This window comes from Pleurodeles waltl, chromosome 4_2 (assembly GCF_031143425.1).
Source record: "Pleurodeles waltl isolate 20211129_DDA chromosome 4_2, aPleWal1.hap1.20221129, whole genome shotgun sequence".
Classification (NCBI taxonomy): Eukaryota; Metazoa; Chordata; class Amphibia; order Caudata; family Salamandridae; genus Pleurodeles; species Pleurodeles waltl.
Window position 1 is genome coordinate 313,667,984 of NC_090443.1, and position 21,286 is coordinate 313,689,269.

General features: G+C 44.7%; 1 protein-coding gene across 2 annotated transcripts in view; it reads right to left on the reverse strand.

The window, feature by feature from the left end:
* Positions 1–20,392, reverse strand: part of SGSM3 (small G protein signaling modulator 3) — a 256,141-nt gene extending 235,749 nt beyond the window's left edge. The window contains exon 1 of one of the 2 annotated variants that reach the window (XM_069231273.1): positions 19,859–20,392. The gene's annotated coding sequence lies outside the window, so the exon portion shown is untranslated. The remainder of the gene's footprint in view (positions 1–19,858) is intronic. The other variant, XM_069231269.1, reaches the window with a different exon arrangement.
* Between the last annotated feature and the right edge of the window lie 894 nt (positions 20,393–21,286).

The window sequence follows — 21,286 nt, forward strand, 5'->3', positions numbered from 1 at the left end:
TCAGGTTGTGTTAGTATCTAGTCAAACTGTTTGATTCGATATTAAGGATATTACTAGTCCACATATTGTTCAACTGCCCTGGAAGATGGCAAAATGTTTCTATTGTAGGAAAGTGCCCCTTTTGGCATGGTTAACCCCCACTTTTTACCTGATATCTGATGCTAACATGACTGCGTGTGTACTAGGACCCTGCGAACCAGGCCCCAGCACCAGTCATTTTTCCCTAAACTGTACAATTCCACGTTTGGTAAACAGCTAAGCCCCTTGTAAAAGGGTACCAGTGGTACCAAGGGCCCTGTGCCAGAGAGGGTCGCTAAGGGCGGGACCATGTATTACACCACCCGAAGGGGCCCCTCATCGAACACATGCACACTGCCATTGCAGCTTGTGTGCGCTGGTAGGGAGCAAAAGGTAAAGTCGACATGGCATTCCTCTCTGGGAGCCATGCCCACAACCCACTGCCTGTGGCATGGGTAAGTCGCCCCTCTAGCAGGCCTTACAGCCCTAAGGAGGGTGCACTATACCACAGGTGAGGGCATAGCTGCATGTGCAATATGTCCCTACAGTGTCTAAGTCCATTCTTAGATATTGTAAGTGCAGTGTGGTCATTTGAGTACATGGGCTGGGGGTTTTTCATTATGAACATTATGAACGCCACAGCTCCATGATGGCTTCACTGAAGACACTCCCCAGCTCAAGAAACCCATAATGATGCCATAATGGATTTTTTTTTAAATGCACACAGACAGCATCTTAGAGATGCCCCCCATATTTCACCCAATCGTTTAGTTTAAGGCTGACCAGTATGTGCTGGCCTGCCACTAACAGACAAGTTTCTGATCCCATGGGGTGAGAGCCTTTGTGCTCTCTGGGGTCATGAGCAAAGTCTGCTCTGGGTGGAGGTGTTTCACACCTCCCCCTGCAGGAACTGCCTCGTGTTACACTGCCCCAGGGCACTTCAGCTACTGGAAGATGCCTGCCCCCAGGACCAAGCCCCGCTTTTGGCAGCAGGTTTGGGGAGAAAATTAGTAAACACCAGGAGGTGTACCCACCCCAGCTAGGACCACCCCTAGGTTGCCCAGAGCTGAGGTGAACACCTCCTGCCTTAGAGAATGCCAGCCAGTAAGGTTAGGAATGTGCCACCCTCCCCAAAGAGAGTAGGCACAGGAAGAGTGTAGCCACACTCAGGGACAGTAACCATTGGGGTACTGCCCTCTGACCCCTGCAACACCCCTAAATCTAGTATTTAGGGGAAACCCTAAACCTTGCTCTTCAAATTCATGGCGACCTAACAACAAGAAGATGAAGGACTGAAGAGCCACACCAGCAGAGAAGACTCCGGATGACAACTGACTTGGCCCCAGCCCTACTGGCCTGTCTGCAACTTCAAGAATACTGCTACAAGAAGATGACTCGCCCTGCAGGATCAGCGACCTCTAAAAATGCTCAGAGGACTGCCGGTCAAACCAAGGACCAAGATCCCCCCCAAGACAGTGACCTTGCCCACAAAGAAACCTCCAAAAGGACTCCAGAACTTCCCCGAATCCATGAGTCTTGCCCATTCTGCACCTGACACCCGCAGCCCAATTCCAGGTGGCCCATCAGAGAAGGAAGAGTCCCCATGCGATTCCAACCTTGAGTCCACCCTGGGTTCACCCATCCTGAACAATAGGACGATGCCTGCTGCCTAAATCCAGAGGACCGCCCTGACCTCAACAGGCTCCGGTGAAGATTACCTGACACATAAAGGTACCCCTGCACCCACAACCCCCTGGCCTTGGGGAACCCAACTGACGGTCAAGCAACGTCCAGTAGGCTCTCTTCTTACCTGGCCAGCAGTTGGTTTTCTTCAGTCAACTCCCTGGACGACGCCTACAGCATCTTTGGGACCCCGAGGTACCCCCATTGAAAAGCACTGGGTGCCCAACGCTGTGTTTGCACCCTGCACTGGGCCACCCCTGTGCCCCTGAGGGTGTGTTTTTGGTGCTGACCTGTGCCCCCCCCGTGCTGATCTAAACTCCCCAGGTCTGTGCCCTGAAGTCACGGGTACTTACCTGCAAGCTGCTCTTTCCTGAGTGCCCCATCTCCATGGGATTCCATTGGGCGCCTGACACCAACTTTGATCTTTGCATCCGGCCGGCCCAGTGTTGCTGGTGGTGCACTCTTGGGGCCAGATGTACAAAAGGATTTTACCCATTATGTGTCTGGCCCTAAGTGTCTACCTAAAAGTTGTCTTTTGGACACCCTAACTCCCGAAGTCTGTGATTGTAAGTTATGTACTTACCTGTGATTTGTATTGTTACTTTTCCTCCCGTAGGACTGCATTGCTTTCTGTGAGAAAATGCATTCAGGGTCTACTTTTGAAACTGAAAAATATTACTTATCTTTGAACTGTTTTATCTGTGAATTCTAAACAAACTGTATTTGACACTTGAAAGTGATATATTCTTGAAACTGTACTTACCTGCAGCAAAGATCCTTTTGGTTCTAGAAATAAAGTAACAAAGTATGTTGTTGATAAATAAAACATTGGCCTGGAGTTAGTCATTGAGTGCGTGCCTCATTTCATGACTGCGTGTACAGCAAAGCTTAGCACTACCCTCTGGTAAGCCTAACTGCTCGACCACACTACCACAAAAGAGAGTATTAGTATTATATACTTTAGCCTCTGTAAAGCCTCTGGGGAACCCCTGAACTCTGTGCACACTACACCTTACTTTGGCATAGTATATACACAGAGCCAGCTTTCTACATCATTACTTGAAAATTTCCTTCGTGAGAAATAATATACAACTTGAAAATGTCCTTTAGTGAGAAATAATATACAAGGAGCATCCAACTGCAATACTAATTGCTGTGGTCGATTTCAATACCAGGGCTTAATCTAATTCCTTTATTGACTTTCTGGAGGTCCAGAATTCAATTAGGGGTATTGATTGAGCTGCAAAGTTTTCACAAAAAAAGTAAATGAGCCCCGGACAAACAATCTTTTGAATTAGCAGCTGAAAAAGAACATTGGAATTGCCAATCGTAAAATTACTGAAAATACCCACACTATGCCTACATTATGAACATGTAGCATTTCAACTAAAGTATCTAAAGTGAGGTTATACTGGAAGGTTGGAGTGATCACAACACGCTCTTTTTTGCATTGTACTTTTCCATGTCGGATTACGTGCACTTAGAGAACCATAGGTGGACTCATATGAAGAACTCACAGGAGGATTGCATGGAGAGAAAGGGGTTGAAATCATTGTGAGAAGAAGGAAAAAAAAAAAAAATCGATCTTCATCCTTAAGCATAGTTGTTTCATCACCATGTAAACACAAACCATTCTTTAATACAATATAAAAATAGGATGTGATTTCTTCAGCTAACTGGGAGTGTAATGGATACTATTCGGAAGAAGGGCTTTAAATTGGACCTGAACTCAAGCAAATTAATAAAAGTAATGTTGTAATGCAAAAAAGGAGAGATGAGCCTTAACTAAATGACACCCCTAATCTTGAACTGCAAAAAGAATCAGAGAAGGCTTTACAGTTCCTCTGAAAACAAAGCCACATAACAATGGAAAAATTATGGAATGTGTTAAAATCGGATTCAAGCATGTGGAATGTCCAGAATTTATGGAAATGTGTGGCATATGCACTCATTAAGCACATTATAATTCAAGCTCCTCCAGTACTCAAGTCTTCTTGCTCAGAGTATTTATTAAATTGTGATCAAGGCATATACTACAATTGATTGTCCAGTTGATTCAATACCAGTTTCCTTTTAAATTGGTAATCTTGTGTGGGCTCTGATGGAAATTTGATAGCCATCCAAAAGCCAAACATCTCTACAGATCACGTTCCCAAATAACATTCAAATTACAGCTTTAAAAAGAAAAAGCACACTAAACAAAGTTATTACATATTTTCAAAGCAGTCTACAAAATAAAACTTTCCAGATTATGGAAAAGTAAGATAATAACTCCTTTCTGTAAATAGGGGCAGAGATGTGGAATTCCTATTGCCCCAACCCCCAGGAACTTTTTTTTGTGTCAAGGACAAGTTTTCATGTTTATTTTGTCCTTGGGAAAGGTAGACCCCACCCCTTGCAGCACAAATCCTTTGGTTGACAGTTTGAAGGGAACTGTCTGCAGTTGAGGTAATATTTGTGTCCATATGTTAATGTTGTTGGAACATGTATTTATTCTTCATTAATGCAAAGCCTTTATTATTAGGGTGAGCGATCTAAAATGCTGTAAGGTCACACTGCACTACTGACAGCAGTGGTTCCAGTAAAAAAATAAAAAAAATAAAAAAATAAGTGTACACATGTTTGAAAAGTTTAACAATATGAGGCTACCTATAATGCTCCCAGGATGCTCTCTGATTAGATGCAGATTTTTGCAGAAGCTTTCTAAGCAAGATTGATGATTCTTTGCTTTTCAAAATAAAATGTACAGAAAAAAAAAAATGCATGAAGGGAAAAAACATTTTGCTAAATTGTTGTAAAACTTTAGGTACTATTTCTTTGAAGCATCTTTTAGTAAACTGTGTTGATGCATAATAATATTTGCAAAGATATTCATAATGGAAAAATCAGTGTAACCATTTTCATCAAGATTATGGGATGTATGAAAACAAACAAGCACTGGCCAAAACCAACCGATTCGAAATTGATGGTCAGTCTTTTGGTTTTGTCAACACGTGTCTTGTTTTGACATGGCTTTTGTAACACTATACTGTTGTGGGAGCTGTTAGCCCTCACCATTGTAACAAACTTTGGCAAAAAGCTGAAAAAATAAAGTTCCTGGTCTCAAATAGAACACATTGCCACAGTAGTTCCTGGCACTGACCAAAACTGCCTTGCGTGCCAATTTGCTCCTTGTGGAAGAGCAGAAAGCTATCACTAACAGTAAAGCCAGCAGATAGAAGGATAGAGAGAGAAATACAATTTAATAAAAACAAAATGTTTTAATTAACGCCACACCTAATTGGGTGCCCAATTCCTAGAGAAAGTCACAAAAGTGCACCCATCGCATATGTCTTTGCATTAGTGGCTTTCATGAACTCACAAGAATTTACACAAGCTGACCAGGAAATCATACTCCTAGAACATATTTGTGAACTGTATTTTAACATGAGCACATATGCAAGTGTATTTTTGCTCATGAGAAAGTCTATTGAGCGTTCATCAAATTCACTTTTCTTCTAACCACTTTTTTCACAAACCTGGAAGAACTTCTGCTTCTGCCCATGTCAGGAGTAAATTTCCAACAACCTTTCTCAGAATGGGAAAATATTAGAGAAGAGCTGGTGAAAATACTTACACAACATGCAGTTTAGTAGGTTTACACAATATCAAAACTATTCCAGACTTGGAACTTGTGCTTATTGCTTCCTCCAGCCCCAGTAAGTAGATCTGTGGAAAGGTGGCAAAATAAGGAAATTGCTATAGGAGGGTGTGAAAGTGCTAGTATTCTAGCCCTACTATAGTATAAACCATGGCATAATCAGAGAGGATATTATCAGAGCTCTTACATAAGGATACTGCTGCCATAATGTGTCACCAGGACAAGTAGATTTATGAAGCAACCTGTCCCATGGAAAAGTAGATATTTTAATAAATTCCACACCCATGTAGGGGTCTCAATCAATTAGAAAAAGTTAAGAGTTAAATGGTCTATTTAGATTTCAGGGGTACAATATTAAACCCCTGACTATTAATCTCCAGGAATGGATGGAATAATCACATTTCTCCAAAGTAGAAAGGATTTAAACCAGAACAGTCAACTACCGATAACCGTCTAATACTCCAGAATTTAACACAAAATATGTGACATTCAAAGGAATGGAAATGTGTGCAGGATTTATCGACTAGACTAACTTGTGATTGTGTTGATCACTCGTTATTATTGGTAAAAATAAGGTTTTAGTTATTTCACCCAATTGGAATGGCTTGAGTAAGATTACATTTCAACACATTGTTCATGATTTAGAATTGCCTAAGATGGTGATTTAGCATGTCTATTTGAGAACAGGAATGATCTCAAGCAGAGATGTATCCTACTTTGTCCACCATCTATTTTGCAGATGTATCCAAATACCTTTATTAAGTGCACTCATTTCCACTATCTACATGAGACTTGACAACATCGAATGTGCTCAATGTAACATGATTTGGCTAGTGTTGTGAGAATCTACCTCACTACTGAAGCTTGCAGACTGATTCTATTCATTGAACTTGAATTTTACACTTTAACTTTAGCAGAATAATGAGTGGTGCCTGTGTAGGTGTCTTTAGCACTGCTGGGACAAGCTGCAAAAGCTGAACCCACCACCGGATTGATGTCTGTTAATGATAGCCCTGCCTGCTACCCCTCTAAATGTGACAGAACCATGGATCATAACAGAGATATCAGCACACCAAGGGGATCATTATGACCCCGGCGGTAGGTGGTAATGTGACGGTAGTACCGCCAACAGGCTGGCGGTACATACCACCACATTATGACATTGGCGGGTTGGCTGCAGCCAGCCTTCCAATTTACTATTCCTATCGTCATGGCGGTAGCAGCTGCTGGGCCGGAGATAATCTCCAGCCCGGCAGCCGCCATTGTACCGCCAGGGGCATTTTGAGCCTCCCTACCGCCATGGTTTTCGTGTCATTCGCAACGCCATGAAAACCATTGCGGTAGGCCCTACCAGTGACAGGAACTCATTCCCTGTCACTGGTAGGAGGCTCACCCACCCCCCCCAAACACTCCCCAGACTCCCCCACCCCACTCCATCCATGCTTCCCCCTTCCAAACCCCTCCCCGCCATACACGCACACACTCACCACGCATACACCCACTTACACTGGCATACACGCATTAATTCACGCATACATCCATTCATTCTCGCACACATCAGTACACACATTCACACTGACATGCAGACACGCATTCACATTTCAATTTTTTCATGCATTCACACACATGCATACACCCAGGCAAACAACACTACACACACACACACAGATGCATTCACGAACACACTCACATATTCATGCACAGTATGAGTCAGTGATCACTGAAATCACCAAATCTATTTGCACATCCCTTGTCATTAATGAAACACCAGATACCCCAATCGCTTTACTCTGGGATACCTTGAAGGAAGTGGTTTGAGGCACATTTGTAGCAATTTCAGCTCGATATTACAAGGAACGTAAGGACAAAGGACTTTTTTTTTTTTTTTTTTTTTAGAGGGCAGAATACAAGAACTTTATACACCTTATTGTGCCTTAAACAAATATTCTGCTCTGGGGGCAATAATGCAGGTAGACTGCTTGTGCACCATTTAGATGCGCAGATGGTCCGTCATAGGATAACGGTAATTGAAGTAGTCCAGGGCGATAAACTTTATCAGGACTGTCATATTGCCCAGGCGGTTGAACCCTACTATGCCCGACTTTACAGAGCAGAGGTTCTGAACGACACCAATACACCCCAGTAAGTAGTCCCCATCCACCTAGATTCTATGTCTACTGGTGACTCCATCCATCTAGATAGAAACATACATACAAAGTCTTAGAAGCCATAACCAAACTGGCACCAAGCAAAGCCCCTGGACAGGATGGTTTTCCAACAGACTTATGTAAGTGCTTTGCGCCGACGCTTGCCCCCTTACTGGCCCATTTATATTCTTTGTTTAGCGCGACCGGGACCCTTGCAGACACCATGCGACACGCCACTATTACTGGGATTCCTAAACCCGGGGAGAACCAGGAACAATGAATGTAGTTGCCAAAATCTTTACCAGTGCCCTGGCAGCACTACTGGCTCCCTACATGCAAGGGTTCATAGACCCACACCAAGCCAACTTCATACAAGTCAAGTATCAAATGTATTAATGGTTTGGAACTCCGAAGGAGATCCACATTAAAATATCACAACACATGTATATGCAACAGACTGAACAAAAACATAATTGCATACAATTTAAAAATAAAAAAGCCAAATTTCCACAGAGAATACTTTAAAAACTATCCGTAAATACAATACAGTTCATAACCCTCGGTGGGAATACCACATGATTCAGAATAGCTACATCAAATATCGTAAAAGGAAATTGGCTATCATGTGCACAATCACGAACAAGCCTAACACAGGCTTAAAAAAATGAAAAATGCCGAAACAGAACATTTTATTTGGAAGTTGGAACAAAAGATTGAGAGCGACACTAGAAGATCGAACATTAGGTTTTAGAAAGAGGGGTTTCAGCCATCTTTTCCTCAACGAGCTCAAGAAAGGACAAACAAAGAACACATGCTTGTTGTGGGAAGCTGGCTCTGTATATACTATATCAAAGTGAGATATAGTGTGCACAGAGTCCAGGGGTTCCCCAGAGGTTTTACAGAGGCTAAAGTAGCGAATACTAATGCTCTCTTTTGTGGTAGTGTGGTCGAGCAGTTAGGCTTAGCAGAGGGTAGTGCAAAGCATTTGTTGTACACACTCAGAAAATAAAGGATGCACACACTCAATGACCTAACTCCAGACCAATGTTTTTTATATTGTAAAAATATATTTTCTTAATTTATTTCTAGAACCACAAGATTCAAGTGGCAGGTAAGTACCTTAAAAGTTTCGTATTTCACACATGTATCAACAGTACTTTGTTTGAAACAGGTAAGCAATACAGTTTTTGAATTATTGGCAATAAGCAATTTTAAAATTGGACAGTGCAATTTTCAGAACAGTTCCCGGGGGGGGGGGACGGGGAGGGAGACATGTTGGGTCGGTTTACATGAAAGTACAACACTTACAGACAGTTTAATTCTCCAGGTTTTAGGAAGTTCACCGGTTGGGGTCAAGTTAACCATAAACACCCACCACCAGCAATACGGGGCCGGCCGGGTGAAGAGGTCATAGTTTAGCATTTAGAATGTGGGCTCCTATGGAGACAGAGGGTACTTGGAATCAGGCCTGCCTGCAGGTAAGTACCCGCAGCTCGGATGGCAGACAGGGGGGGATTACAAGAGCACTGGAGGGGCCACAAGTAGGCACCAAGCACACACCCTCATCGACACAGGGACGGCCGGGTGAAGGGTGGAAATAGGACGTCAGGTTTCCAATGCTGGTCTATGAGGAGACCCCAGGGGTCACTCAGAGGCTGCAGGTGAGATCCAGGGGGGTGTCTCGGGCTGACCACAAGTCAGACAGGGAGGAAGACTGCCTGCCTGCCTGATTGAGGCACCAGGGGTCAGTTTCTCTAAGGCCTGGGAGCTACGGGTGCAGCGTGTTCTTAGATGTCGGATATCTTAGTCCGGAGCTTCCCGGGCAGGGGGGTCCTCTGCATTCCCTCTGCAGGTGTCATCATGGAGGGGTGGAGAGGTCAACCCAAGGTTAGTACTTGATCGCAATTGCCTGGGGACCCTCTCTTGCTTGGTGGACCACCTGGACAAGGGCGATGGGCGTCGGGTGCACAGGAGTCAAGACTCAGGCATCCGCAGTGAGGTGGGAGTTCTTGGTTGTAGGTTTCTTCTGATAGAGCCACTGTCCTCGGGACTGCTTGTTCCTTTTGGGTGCGGGGGTGTCCTATGGAGTTGGCAGAGGTCGCCGGCCCAATGGATGAGTTGCTGGTCTTTTTGCAGGTTCTTTGAAGCAGGAGACAGGCCGGTAGGGCAGGGGGCCAAAGCAGTTGTTGTCTTCCTTCTTCTCTGCTGGAGGTTTCAGCTTAGCAGTCCTTCTTCTTCGTGTAGGTCACCAGGAATCTGATGAGCTGGGTTAAGGGAGGCCCTCAAATCCTAGATTTAGGGGTGTTTCAGGGGTCAGAGGGCAGTAGCCAATGGCTACTGTCCCGGAGGGTGGCTACACCCTCCTTGTTCCCACTCCCTTTGGGGAGGGACACACATTCCTATCCCTATAGGTCCCTGTCCTCCAAACAAAGATGGAGGATTCTGCATGGAGGGGGGGGGGGGGGTCACCTCAGCTCTGGACACCTTAGGGGTGGTCCTGGCTGGAGTGGTCACTCCACCCTGTTTTTTCTATTTTTCCCGCCGGACTTGCCGCCAGAAGTGGGGCTTTGTCCGGGGGGCAGACTTTTCCACTAGCTGGAGTGCCCTGGGGCACTGTAACCCGAGGCTTGGATCTTGGAGTCTCACTGCCAGGTGTTACAGTTCCTGTAGGGGGGCGGTGTGAAGCACCTCCACCCACAATAGGCTTTGTTTCTGACCAAAGAGTGCACAAAGGCACTCAGCCCATGTGCTCAGAAACTGGATTGTGCTGAGGAGTTTGATACCAAACTTCCTAATATTCAGTGAAGCCAATTTGGTGCTATGGAGTTCGTAATGACAAACTCCCAGACCATATACTCAATATGGCTACACTGCACTTACAATGTCTACAAATGGACTTAGACACTGTAGGGGTATATTGCTCATGCAGCTATGCCCTAAACTGTGGTGTAGTACACCCTGCCTTAGGGCTGTAAGGTCTGCTAGAGGGGTGACTTACCCATGCCACAGGCAGTGGTTTGTGGGCATGGCACCCTGAGAGGGGTGCCATGTCGACTTTGTCTTTTTCTCACCAGTACACACAAGCTGCAAGGCAGTGTGCATGTGCTGAGTGAGGGGTTCCCTAGGGTGGCATGCTGCAGCCATTAGAGACCTTCCCTGGAGTGCCTTACTCCTTGCGGGAAGTTCCAAGGCAGGTATGGCTGAAATATACCTTGTGTCACTGAATTTGTCAAAGCTTCAAACCTCTCTTTTTCTCCATGCATAATTCAAGATCCCACTGGAAGCTTTTATGCAGCGTGACCAGCTTCAGGCGCATTTTCAGCTGTGTGGGTGAAAGGGCAAGCATAGAATCTAAGTAAAATTCCAATCATTCCAGCGCACAACTAAAATGTCTAAAAAAAATTGATATGTATGTCTCAAAATGGTAAAAACCTCTCTGTAAATTAGGTGCCTCAAGGACAGTTTGTCAGTATGGAATAAACAATATGCCTTCCTACGCACACCGCCAGGCATAATAGATGAATACTTTTAAGGCTGAAATCTAATGTCAAAGCCAGCGAAGAGGCCAGAGTATTACAGAGACAGACAACGTAAAATTTTCCCCTTAATTCAATCCAGGAAGCCCCAATATATTACATGTATTAATTCCAGCACATAGCAATGGAGCAAGGATCTTAGCCTTATAGACAGATAAAAGATGGCCAAAATGTTGCCCCCCCCCACCCCAACTGCCTTGTAAAAAGCCCCTAAACTGAGGGCTTGTGACTGGGCCTAACCCAATTTTTTGCAATATGTTCTGAATCACTGAGGGCAGAGGACATAACTTCCCACAAAAAAACAATACGATTTTACAAGTTCAAGCTTTACAAAGCTTGTTTTTTTTTTTACATATTTTCTTGCCCCTAAAGCACACCACTTGCAACTTTTTGGCATTTATCTTCAAATGGTGTAGGTCTACATATGTATTCAGGGCCGCCAACCAATTATTCAACCACTTCTGGTTCCGGTCTATATCATCTGCATATAATAAACAAGTCACCTGACACCCACCAATACTAGGTGCAAACCCAATGCTGTTGGATAAGACAGTTGGCAAGTCATGGATATACAGCGAAAATAACAGGGGGGCAATAAGGAGCCCTGCTTTAGACCATTTTTTGTTGCAATTCTGGCTGATAAACCACAGTCCCCTCCCAACAGTATTTTGCACCAGGTTGGAGAGTGTAAAGATATCAGCAGATGTAACACAATCGCTGGAATGCCTAAATTCGTCCATAGAGTGGGTTGATCAACCCTATCAAAAGCTGTAGAAAAATCAATAAAGCAGCACAGACTACGCCTCCTCTTAGCAAAGCATACTTTTTATTTATCACATGCAGGGCGGAGATGTTATCTAAAGTGTTACGACCCTTCTTAAAACCAGACTGCTCCAGAAGAAGAATATAACTGTTATCAACCCATGACTTTAGATGCTCTAGGAGGGTTTTTGCAAAAAAAAATTCCAACAGCGTGCAGTAAGGCAATTTGTCTATAATTTGCAGGAGAAGATCTATCTCCTTTCTCATATAAAGGGACAAAAACGCTCCAGCACCAAGAAAGTGGGACTGCCCCATCCACATAACAGAGGTGGAAGACAGGTAACAGAATCTTAGCCTGAAGCTTGGGTTCTTGCTTGATTAGAGAAATAGGAACCTCATCAGGGCCCACTGCACCAGATAAACCCATGGAAACTATAGTAGCCTCAATCTCCGCCACAGGAGAAGGACCAAAGTCATTTAAAGAGACTTTACAATCTGCCCGAATAATAACATAATTAGAATCAAGGGCAGAGTGTGAAGCATACAAGATCAAAATATAGTCTTTCCACAAGGCCTCCAACATGGGAGGCGCAACACTTGATTTACGGGTCCCACAGCAGTTAGCCACAATCTCCCAGAATTTATGGGAGCTTTTTAACTGTGAGGCTTCCCTTATGTCAATCCATTTCCGCTCATGGTTTCTCTTCCTAATGCAGCCCCTCATCCAAGCCCTCCTTTTCTTCAGTAATGAGTTCAGGCTGGCCCTTCCAGGGTCTGCAAAAAATTAACTGTAGTCTCATCAACCTATTTATTTCTTTACTCAGCAGCCACAACGATGGATTCTTATACATAAATCTCCTCTCTCATATCATAGACAGATCATTAGCAACTTTAATCTGATTATTATTTATTAAAGTTCGCATATACACGGTGAAACAGTCGAAGGCTTCCCTACTCCAATTTTCACTGCGATAGCCCTTTCAAGCTATTTTTTCACAAACCATCTTTTTGAAGGAGCCAAGCATGTTCTGCCAGAATTACTGACAAAATTAGTCCTAGTGCTAGATAATTGCCAGGATTCCATTGCAAAAACATGCATCTTCCGGGAAAGTATAAGTATCTTATGATCACATAGCCTCTTCTGTGCCCAGGACGTAATGGTTACGTCCTGAGGCACAGTGCTCGTGTGCTCAGGACGTGACCATTACGTCCTGGGCACACAGACCAGAGGGAGCACTAGCACCCTCTGTGGGGTTCCCCCCCACCCCACCAAAGCAGGGATGGAAGGGGAAGACCTTCCCCTTCCACCCCGACCCCCCACCTCCCCGTGATGTCAGCGAATGATCGCGCGCTGATTGTCACAGAAGGCCTCCTCCAGCGATCGAAAGAGAAATGCAAAGCATTTCTCTTCCGATCACATGGAGGAGGCCCGAAGAGGCTTTAAAGGGAAGGAAATTTATTTCCTTCCCTTTGAAATGCCCACTAGACACCAGGGATGTTTAGAAAATGAAGTTGGCATAATGGGAGTGACCCCCTGGGCAAGGGTTGCTCCCAGGGGGAGCTTTTTTTTTTTTTAAAGGCCTTTTCTGCCCCCCCCCCTTGTGAATTTCACGCAAGGGGAGCGACCCCTTAGGCAAGGGTCGTTCCCCTGGGGGGCAAATTTATTTTAGGCCATTAGATCTGCCTATTTTAATTAGGCCGATCTGCCCCCAATGGGGGCAGAAACCACTAGGCACCAGGGATCTTTTTTTTTGTGCCGTCATGCAAGGGGAGCAACCCCTTAGGCAAGGGTCGTTCCCCTGGGGGGCAAATTTATTTTAGGCCATTAGATCATCCTATTTTAATTAGGCCGATCTGCCCCCAAGTGGGGCAGAAACCACTAGGCACCGGGGATTTTTTTTGTTTGTTGTTGTTTTACAGATGGGGAGCGACCCCTTAGGCAAGGGTCGCTCCCCTGGAGGGGCAAATTGTATTTAGGCCATTTCTGCCCACTTTGGGGGCAGATTGGCCAATTTTAGGTCAAACTGCCCCCAGGGGGGGCAGAAACCACTAGGCACCAGGGATTTTTTTTTTTTGCGCCGTCAAGCAAGGGGAGCGACCCCATAGGCAAGGGTCGCTCCCCAGGGGGGTGGGGGGGCAAATGTATTTTAGGCCATTTCTGCCCCCCTGGGGGCAGATCGGCCTATTGTTATTAGGCCGATCTGCCCCTAGGGGGGGCAGAAACCTCTAAGCGCCAGGGCAATTATTTTTTTTGTGTTTGTTTGTTTTTTTAGAGATGGGGAGCGACCCATTGGGCAAGGGTCGCTCCCCTGGGGGGCAAATTGTATTTTCTGCCCCCCCCCCCCCGGGGGCCGGCTGAGCTAGAGGCCAAAATCCAGAGGTAGGAACTTTGCAAAACACAGCTCTGTTTTCTGTGAAAAAATGTGATGTGTCCACGTTGTGTTTTGGGCCATTTCCTGTCGTGGGCGCTAGGCCTACCCACACAAGTGAGGTACCATTTTTATTCGGAGACTTGGGGGAACGCTGGGTGGAAGGAAATTTGTGGCTCCTCTCAGATTCCAGAACTTTCGGTCACCGAAATGAGAGGAAAAAGTATATTTTTGGCCAAATTTTGAGGTTTGCAAAGTATTCTGGGTAACAGAACCTGGTCAGAGCCCCACAAGTCACCCCATCTTGGATTCCCCTAGGTGTCTAGTTTTCAAAAATGCGCTGGTTTGCTAGGTTTCCCCAGGTGCCGGCTGAGCTAAAGGCCAAAATCCACAGGTAGGCACTTTGTAAAAAACAGCTCTGTTTTCTGTGAAAAAATGTGATGTGTCCACGTTGTGTTTTGGGCCATTTCCTGTCGTGGGCGCTAGGCCTACCCACACAAGTGAGGTACCATTTTTATTCGGAGACTTGGGGGAACGCTGGGTGGAAGGAAATTTGTGGCTCCTCTCAGATTCCAGAACTTTCGGTCACCGAAATGAGAGGAAAAAGTATATTTTTGGCCAAATTTTGAGGTTTGCAAAGGATTCTGGGTAACAGAACCTGGTCAGAGCCCCACAAGTCACCCCATCTTGGATTCCCCTAGGTGTCTAGTTTTCAAAAATGCGCTGGTTTGCTAGGTTTCCCCAGGTGCCGGCTGAGCTAAAGGCCAAAATCCACAGGTAGGCACTTTGTAAAAAACATCCTTGTTTTCTGTGAAAAAATGTGATGTGTCCACGTTGTGTTTTGGGCCATTTCCTTTCGTGGGCGCTAGGCCTACCCACACACGTGAGGTACCATTTTTATCAGGAGACTTGGGGGAACGCTGGGTGGAAGGAAATTTGTGGCTCCTCTCAGATTCCAGAACTTTCTGGCACTGAAATGAGAGGAAAAAGTGTTTTTTTGTCAACTTTTGAGGTGTGCAAAGGATTCTGGGTAACAGAACCTGGTCAAATCCCCCCAAGTCACCCCATCTCGGATTCCCCTAGGTGTCTAGTTTTCAAAAATGCGCTGGTTTGCTAGGTTTCCCCAGCCGCCGACTGAGCTAGAGGCCAAAATCCACAGGTAGGCGCTTTGCAAAAAACACCTCTGTTTTCTGTGAAAAAAATGGGATGTGTCCACGTTGTGTTTTGAGACATTTCCTTTCGTGGGCGCCAGGCCTACCCACACAAGTGAGGTACCATTTTTATCAGGAGACTTGGGGGAACACAGGATAGCAAAACAAGTGTTATTGCCCCTTGTCTTTCTCTACATTTTTTCCTTCAAATAACCACTGCTTCTCAACACCTTATATTGTGGCCATTTTGGAAATACAAAGGTTTTCTTGATACCTATTTTTCACTTTTTATATTTCAGCAAATGAATTGCTGTATACCCGCTATGGAATAAAAACCCATTGACAGGTGCAGCTCATTTATTGGCTCTGCGTACCTAGAGTTCTTGATGAACCTACAAGCAATATATATCCCCGCAACCAGAAGAGTCCAGCTGACGTAACGGTATATTGCTTTTAAAAATCTGACATTGGAGGAAAAAGTTACAGAGTAAAACATGGAGAAATATGGCTGTTTTTTTCACCTGGATTTCAATATTTTTTTTATTTCAGTTGTTATTTTCTGTAGGAAACACTTGTAGGATCTACACAAATAACCCCTTGCTGAATTCAGAATATTGTCTACTTTTCAGAAATGTTTAGCTTTCTGGGATCCAGCATTGGTTTGTCACCCATTTTGGTCACTAACTGGAAGGAGGCTGAAAGCACAATAAATAGTAAAAATGGGGTATATCCCAGTAAAATGTCAAAATTGTATTGAAAAATTGGGTTTTCCAATTCAAGTCTGCCTGTTCCTGAAAGCTGGGAAGATGGTGATCTTGCCACCGCAAACCCTTTGTTGGTTGTCATTTTCAGGGGGAAAAACACGAGCTGCCTTCTGCAGCCCTTTTTTCCCCATTAAAAAAAAAAAAAAATTCGCTGTATTTTTTCTAATTTCTTGGTCTCCTTCAGGGGAACCCACAAAGTCTGGGTACCTCTAGAATCCCAAGGATGTTGGAAAAAGAGGACGCAAATTTGGCGTGGGTAGCTTATGTGAACAAAAAGTTATGAGGGCCTAAGCACGAACTGCCCCAAATAGCCAAAAAAAGTCTTGGCACAGGAGGGGGGAAAGGCCGGACAGCGAAGGGGTTAACAACGAATCTAGCACACTCAGTTCACCAACTGACTGTGCACGATGATAAGAAGAGACAAAGAATAAATTATAGAGTCACCCTTCTGTGATTTATGCATTAATGAAGCTGGGTAATCCGAGGGGAATCTCCTGTTTAGAATCAAGTAACCCTACTTCTGCAAACATTTCAAAAGGTAATATACCCTTTTGTCAGTTTTAGTTTTTGAGGGGAACATTGAAGGACAAACTTTGAAAGCATAATATCTGGATTTAAGGTCAACATTCAAAAGATGCAAATTCTGAGACCAACTGTCACACAGGTTGACCAACAACGCCTCACCCAGCAGTTCTCTTTCACTTAGGCTGCACAGGGTATTTGTTACTTGGGCATCCAACTCTACTATACACTAGAACAGACAGCTGAATGGAATTACGCTGAGCTACTTTCTACCATCAGGTCAGATTTACAATCCTGGGTGAGAGCTACCCTTTTCTGATTGGGGCGGTTGGCATTGATAACAATTGTGCATCCCCCTAAGCTGTTATATGTGATGGAGATGGTACCCCTCCCACCCCCGCCCCACACTATAGAAAAGATGCAGGGCCTAATTGAATCTTATATTTGGGGAAAGAAAAAAGCTTGCATCTCGAAGAAACAGGCCTACTGGCCTCTGAGGGAGGGAGGTCTGGGAATTCCACATTTATTCCATTATTACAGTGCTGTTCAGCTTCAATATATGGTGGAGCGGTCCCGGTCTCAGACAGAGAAGTACTGGTGCTTCATTGATCAGGCGATAGTCGGGATCCACAGCTGGAAGATTCCCAGGCTCCACAAGCCTTATAGGCCAGTCAGAGTATATCTGTCTCCAGTTCTCCGAGAAACCATAGGTACAAGGGATAAGGTGCAGACCACGAAATCCCTGTCAACACGACTGTCCCCACCGACAACAGGTAAATCTGACTTCCCACCGGTGATGCATGACACATCATTTAGGCATTGGCAGACTTCTGGATGCAAAAGGATGAGAGACTTCTTTGATCAGGCAGGGGCCTTGGAATTCAAACAGCTCCAAACAACTTTTGATCTTCCCTCCCTTACCCACTGGCAATATTTTGCGATATGTTATTGTCTCTTCCAACCTCAAATGTGCCCACATGCTAATCAACCTCTCACACCCTTTGAAAGGTGGCTCTGAACCAAGCACACAGACACACATCTTATCACGGATCTCTACGCATTCATTAACACACCCACACAGAAGACACTGTCCTTTGCACAGAGACAGTGGGAATGGGAGCCCGGGCGTGCTTTTACACCCAAGGAGTGCTCAGACATTCTACAGCAAACTCGCACGACGGCGCGTAGTGCCAATGACCTTGAACATTTTTTGAAGCTGGTACACTACTGGTATTACACTCCTGCTAGACTAGTGAAATAAAAACAAGACACAGCGGATACATGCTGGCAAACCTGTGGGAACTATGGGACGTTGACACACATTCTCTGGCATTGCCCCAAACTACAAGACTTCTGGCAAGAGGTCTTAACTGGCATTGACCAATTTTATGACACAGACCTGCCACGCTTCCCTAGCTACATCCTACTGGGACTGCCCAACACACTACCTTACCCTCTACACTCAGTGCGAGCCGAGCCATCTCATTGGCGTTGGGTGCAGCCCATTAAGTCATCCTGGCGCAGTAGGGTACAGATGCTGGAGTGGTGTTGTATACTATGGGGCATATTGGGTATACAGAAATTAACAGCAGGGATTGAAAGCAGATTAACTCAATTTGATGGAACTTGGGGACCCTGTATTAGTTATTTATCCCAAGAACAACTCTACAATACTTTCACTCACACACATAGATAGAGTTTCGCTTAAAAGCCCTACCTCGCTACACAGAATGTATGGACCATGCCCACTTGTACCTATCCTATGTCTAGCAGTCGGGTGCAATGTTGACCTTACATGTTTCCCTACTACGTCTGTCTTGTTCTCCCTTACTCTCCCTCCTACCCAACAACAAACTAACCTGTTTTTACTGAGCTGCCGGTCAGTGGATATAGGCAGGGAATATTGTAATGTTATATATGTCTCTTAAAATCAATAAAACATAGTTGATCCATAAAATTATTGGCAGATACTGACTCTTTGGCTTCCTATAGTAATCCAAAAAGAAAATATTTCACTCAAAAAAGGAAGACTTACAAAACTACAAGGGGATATTAACTTTTCAGAGTACTAGCTATTACTCCCCTTCACTTATTTGACAAGATGACTTCTTTTTCAGGAGGATACTCAGAAGGCTCTCTGGCGAACTTCAATTGTGTAAGATTTAGTATCTCCATATGGCTTAAGAGCAGCTCTGCAATTTTTCAGTGGAAAGGATACCGGTCAGATATCATATCTACACAGATAAAGCATCAAGGTTCACCTTGTGATTTACTGTTATTGTCACTTTATTTCAAAACATCTCAATACACAGTATTTTATTGACATAGTTCAAAACAGTATCAACAGTTACTCAAACACATTCCTATGCATAACACATCTACAGAAAATGAATCACAGTCTAAAATCCAAAAAACATATCCAACCATCCCATCACTCATACGCTAACAATCCTACCTGTTGAAGGGACACCGCAAGGACTCCTATGACCTTTTATTTGATAATCTACTGACATATTTACATATAAATCAGCAAATTCCTCTTCCCAGAGCCAATATTCAGCAGGTTATCAAACATGTAAACATAGTTCTGACTCTTTAATAGTAGCATGCACCTGTTGATTTTGCCTTGTTACGTTAATGCTTTTTGCCTGTAGAATCTCAGTAGGGCCCCGTATTGCTGTTTATATGTCTTGTGTATTATTGCCAAATGAATAAGGAAATACTGCTCCTTTTTCTCTAATAAAAAATAAGGATTGGACAGTACCTATGCAGCATTTGCTCATTTTCATTTGAGAAATGTAAACACCAACTGAAACAGTTATCCTTGGAGCACAAAATATTAAGGATCACTGTGTATTTGGGGGTGAGGCCACTATCTCTGTGCATGCAGACAAATTCACTTGATCTGTACAACCCCGAATAATGCCTCTTTCACACTTCTTTCTTTATGTATTCTCCCTTCTCCGATTGTATCCCAGAGCGGCCGGTCATCCTCCTCCATGTAAACTACCCATCTCCTGTTATCACCTCATTGTAACCCACCCTCGTCTACAACCCAACATGTTGGCCACTCTCTCTCAACTGCCCACACCCTCTGCCCCCTGTTACATTGTTATAGGCCCGCTTTTAGTTGCCATGCTTTCCCTACTCTATCCCCTGCATACGGTCCCCTACCACGGGGCCTATCCTTAAGCTGCCTAGTGCTGCTGCCTAGTGCTGCTTCCCACTTTCTAACGACCCCCTCCACGGTATCCTCGCCGACTCACCTGTGTAGATGCGGATCTCCTGCTGTCCTTCCCCAGCTGCTGCACCTGTGCCTGTGACAGCGAAATCTCATCAATGCGCACGCACAGAGTACTACAGTGCATGGCATGCCGGGGATTGTAGTCAACGTTTTGCTGTAATGCTTACGTACCTTACTGAACGTAAGTTAAGGATCACACCCTTGGCAAAGGCGACGTGCGTGGAATGGGCGGTGTCAGAGTTCATGACGCATTTGAACAGCGTGTGACGACAATGAAGTCTCCGTGCTATTCCAGGAGTGCAGCGGAAACAAAATAAGGGACCGGGAAACATCAGGAAACCATAATCCTTTTGTGAAAAGAATAGTTAAACGTATGTCAGTCGACATTTTTGAAACTCTCCTCTTTTTGTAATGGTATGCTGTTTATCATTCCTATTTTCGGAAAACATTGAAATAGATAATAAACCGGGCATTCGCGAGTGGCTTGCAGTTTAGAATGCTGCTTGCTCCTAAACACTAAATAGGACCAGTGCTTCCTTCGGCCATCTTGGAATACAGTGTATCAATTCAGTGTCACCAGTTGGGGGTGGGGACGACGCTCAGATTATGATAAAATCTTTCTTTTCTGAGATCAAAGCTGCCAGAGTTAACAATAAACCACAGTATCCGAAAAGCATGTGCACAGAGGACTACAAAACGCGACTAGGTACCAGCCCCGCCAAGTTTGCCAGTTTATGCGAGATGTGCTGCTCTAGGCCAGATTTTCCCTTTCAATTCTGGGACTTCTAGTTTTATTTATTCCATTATAAAACAGGACTCAATTCAAAGAATGATCCCTGGTCTGGAGCAGCACATAACACATGGAACTGGGACTTGGCAGCTGTGAGGTACAACCATTTTATTTTGTTCCTCTTGTCTGGATTTTGTGTTTGGTTCAAATACAGACACTCGTCACTTTCACGAAAACCTGTTACTCATAAGTGGTGGGTAACAAACTTGACGTGTGCAAGCGATCTCTTTGACCTTTTACCTGTTAAGTCAAAAACTCCCATTAGTCAAAAACAATACACTACACCTGTCTTCATGTGTATGCTCTTCTCCCAGATCCTGGAGTAAAGAGAACAAGAGAAACAGGTTAGTAGTCCGTATAGAACCACCACACCCAGCTGGGTAGGGGGCCCCCTTCGGGCCCTTAATTGTCATCTTCGCTGTTGTCATCTTATCTGGCCAGTACCATGTAGTCACGCAGGAGGCGGTGGATCATCTTCCAGCAGACCAGGATCAAGGTCTCCTTTTTCTCTACTACCAGGCAGTTTCTGGAAAACAGAACATCTTTGAAACAGCACAGGAGCCTCCAGCAGTCCTGGACGTTTCCAAATGCGTGCATCCCTGGAAACAAACCATGTATTTCTGAATCCATGGTGATGCACTTCGCGGGTATCAGCCCCCC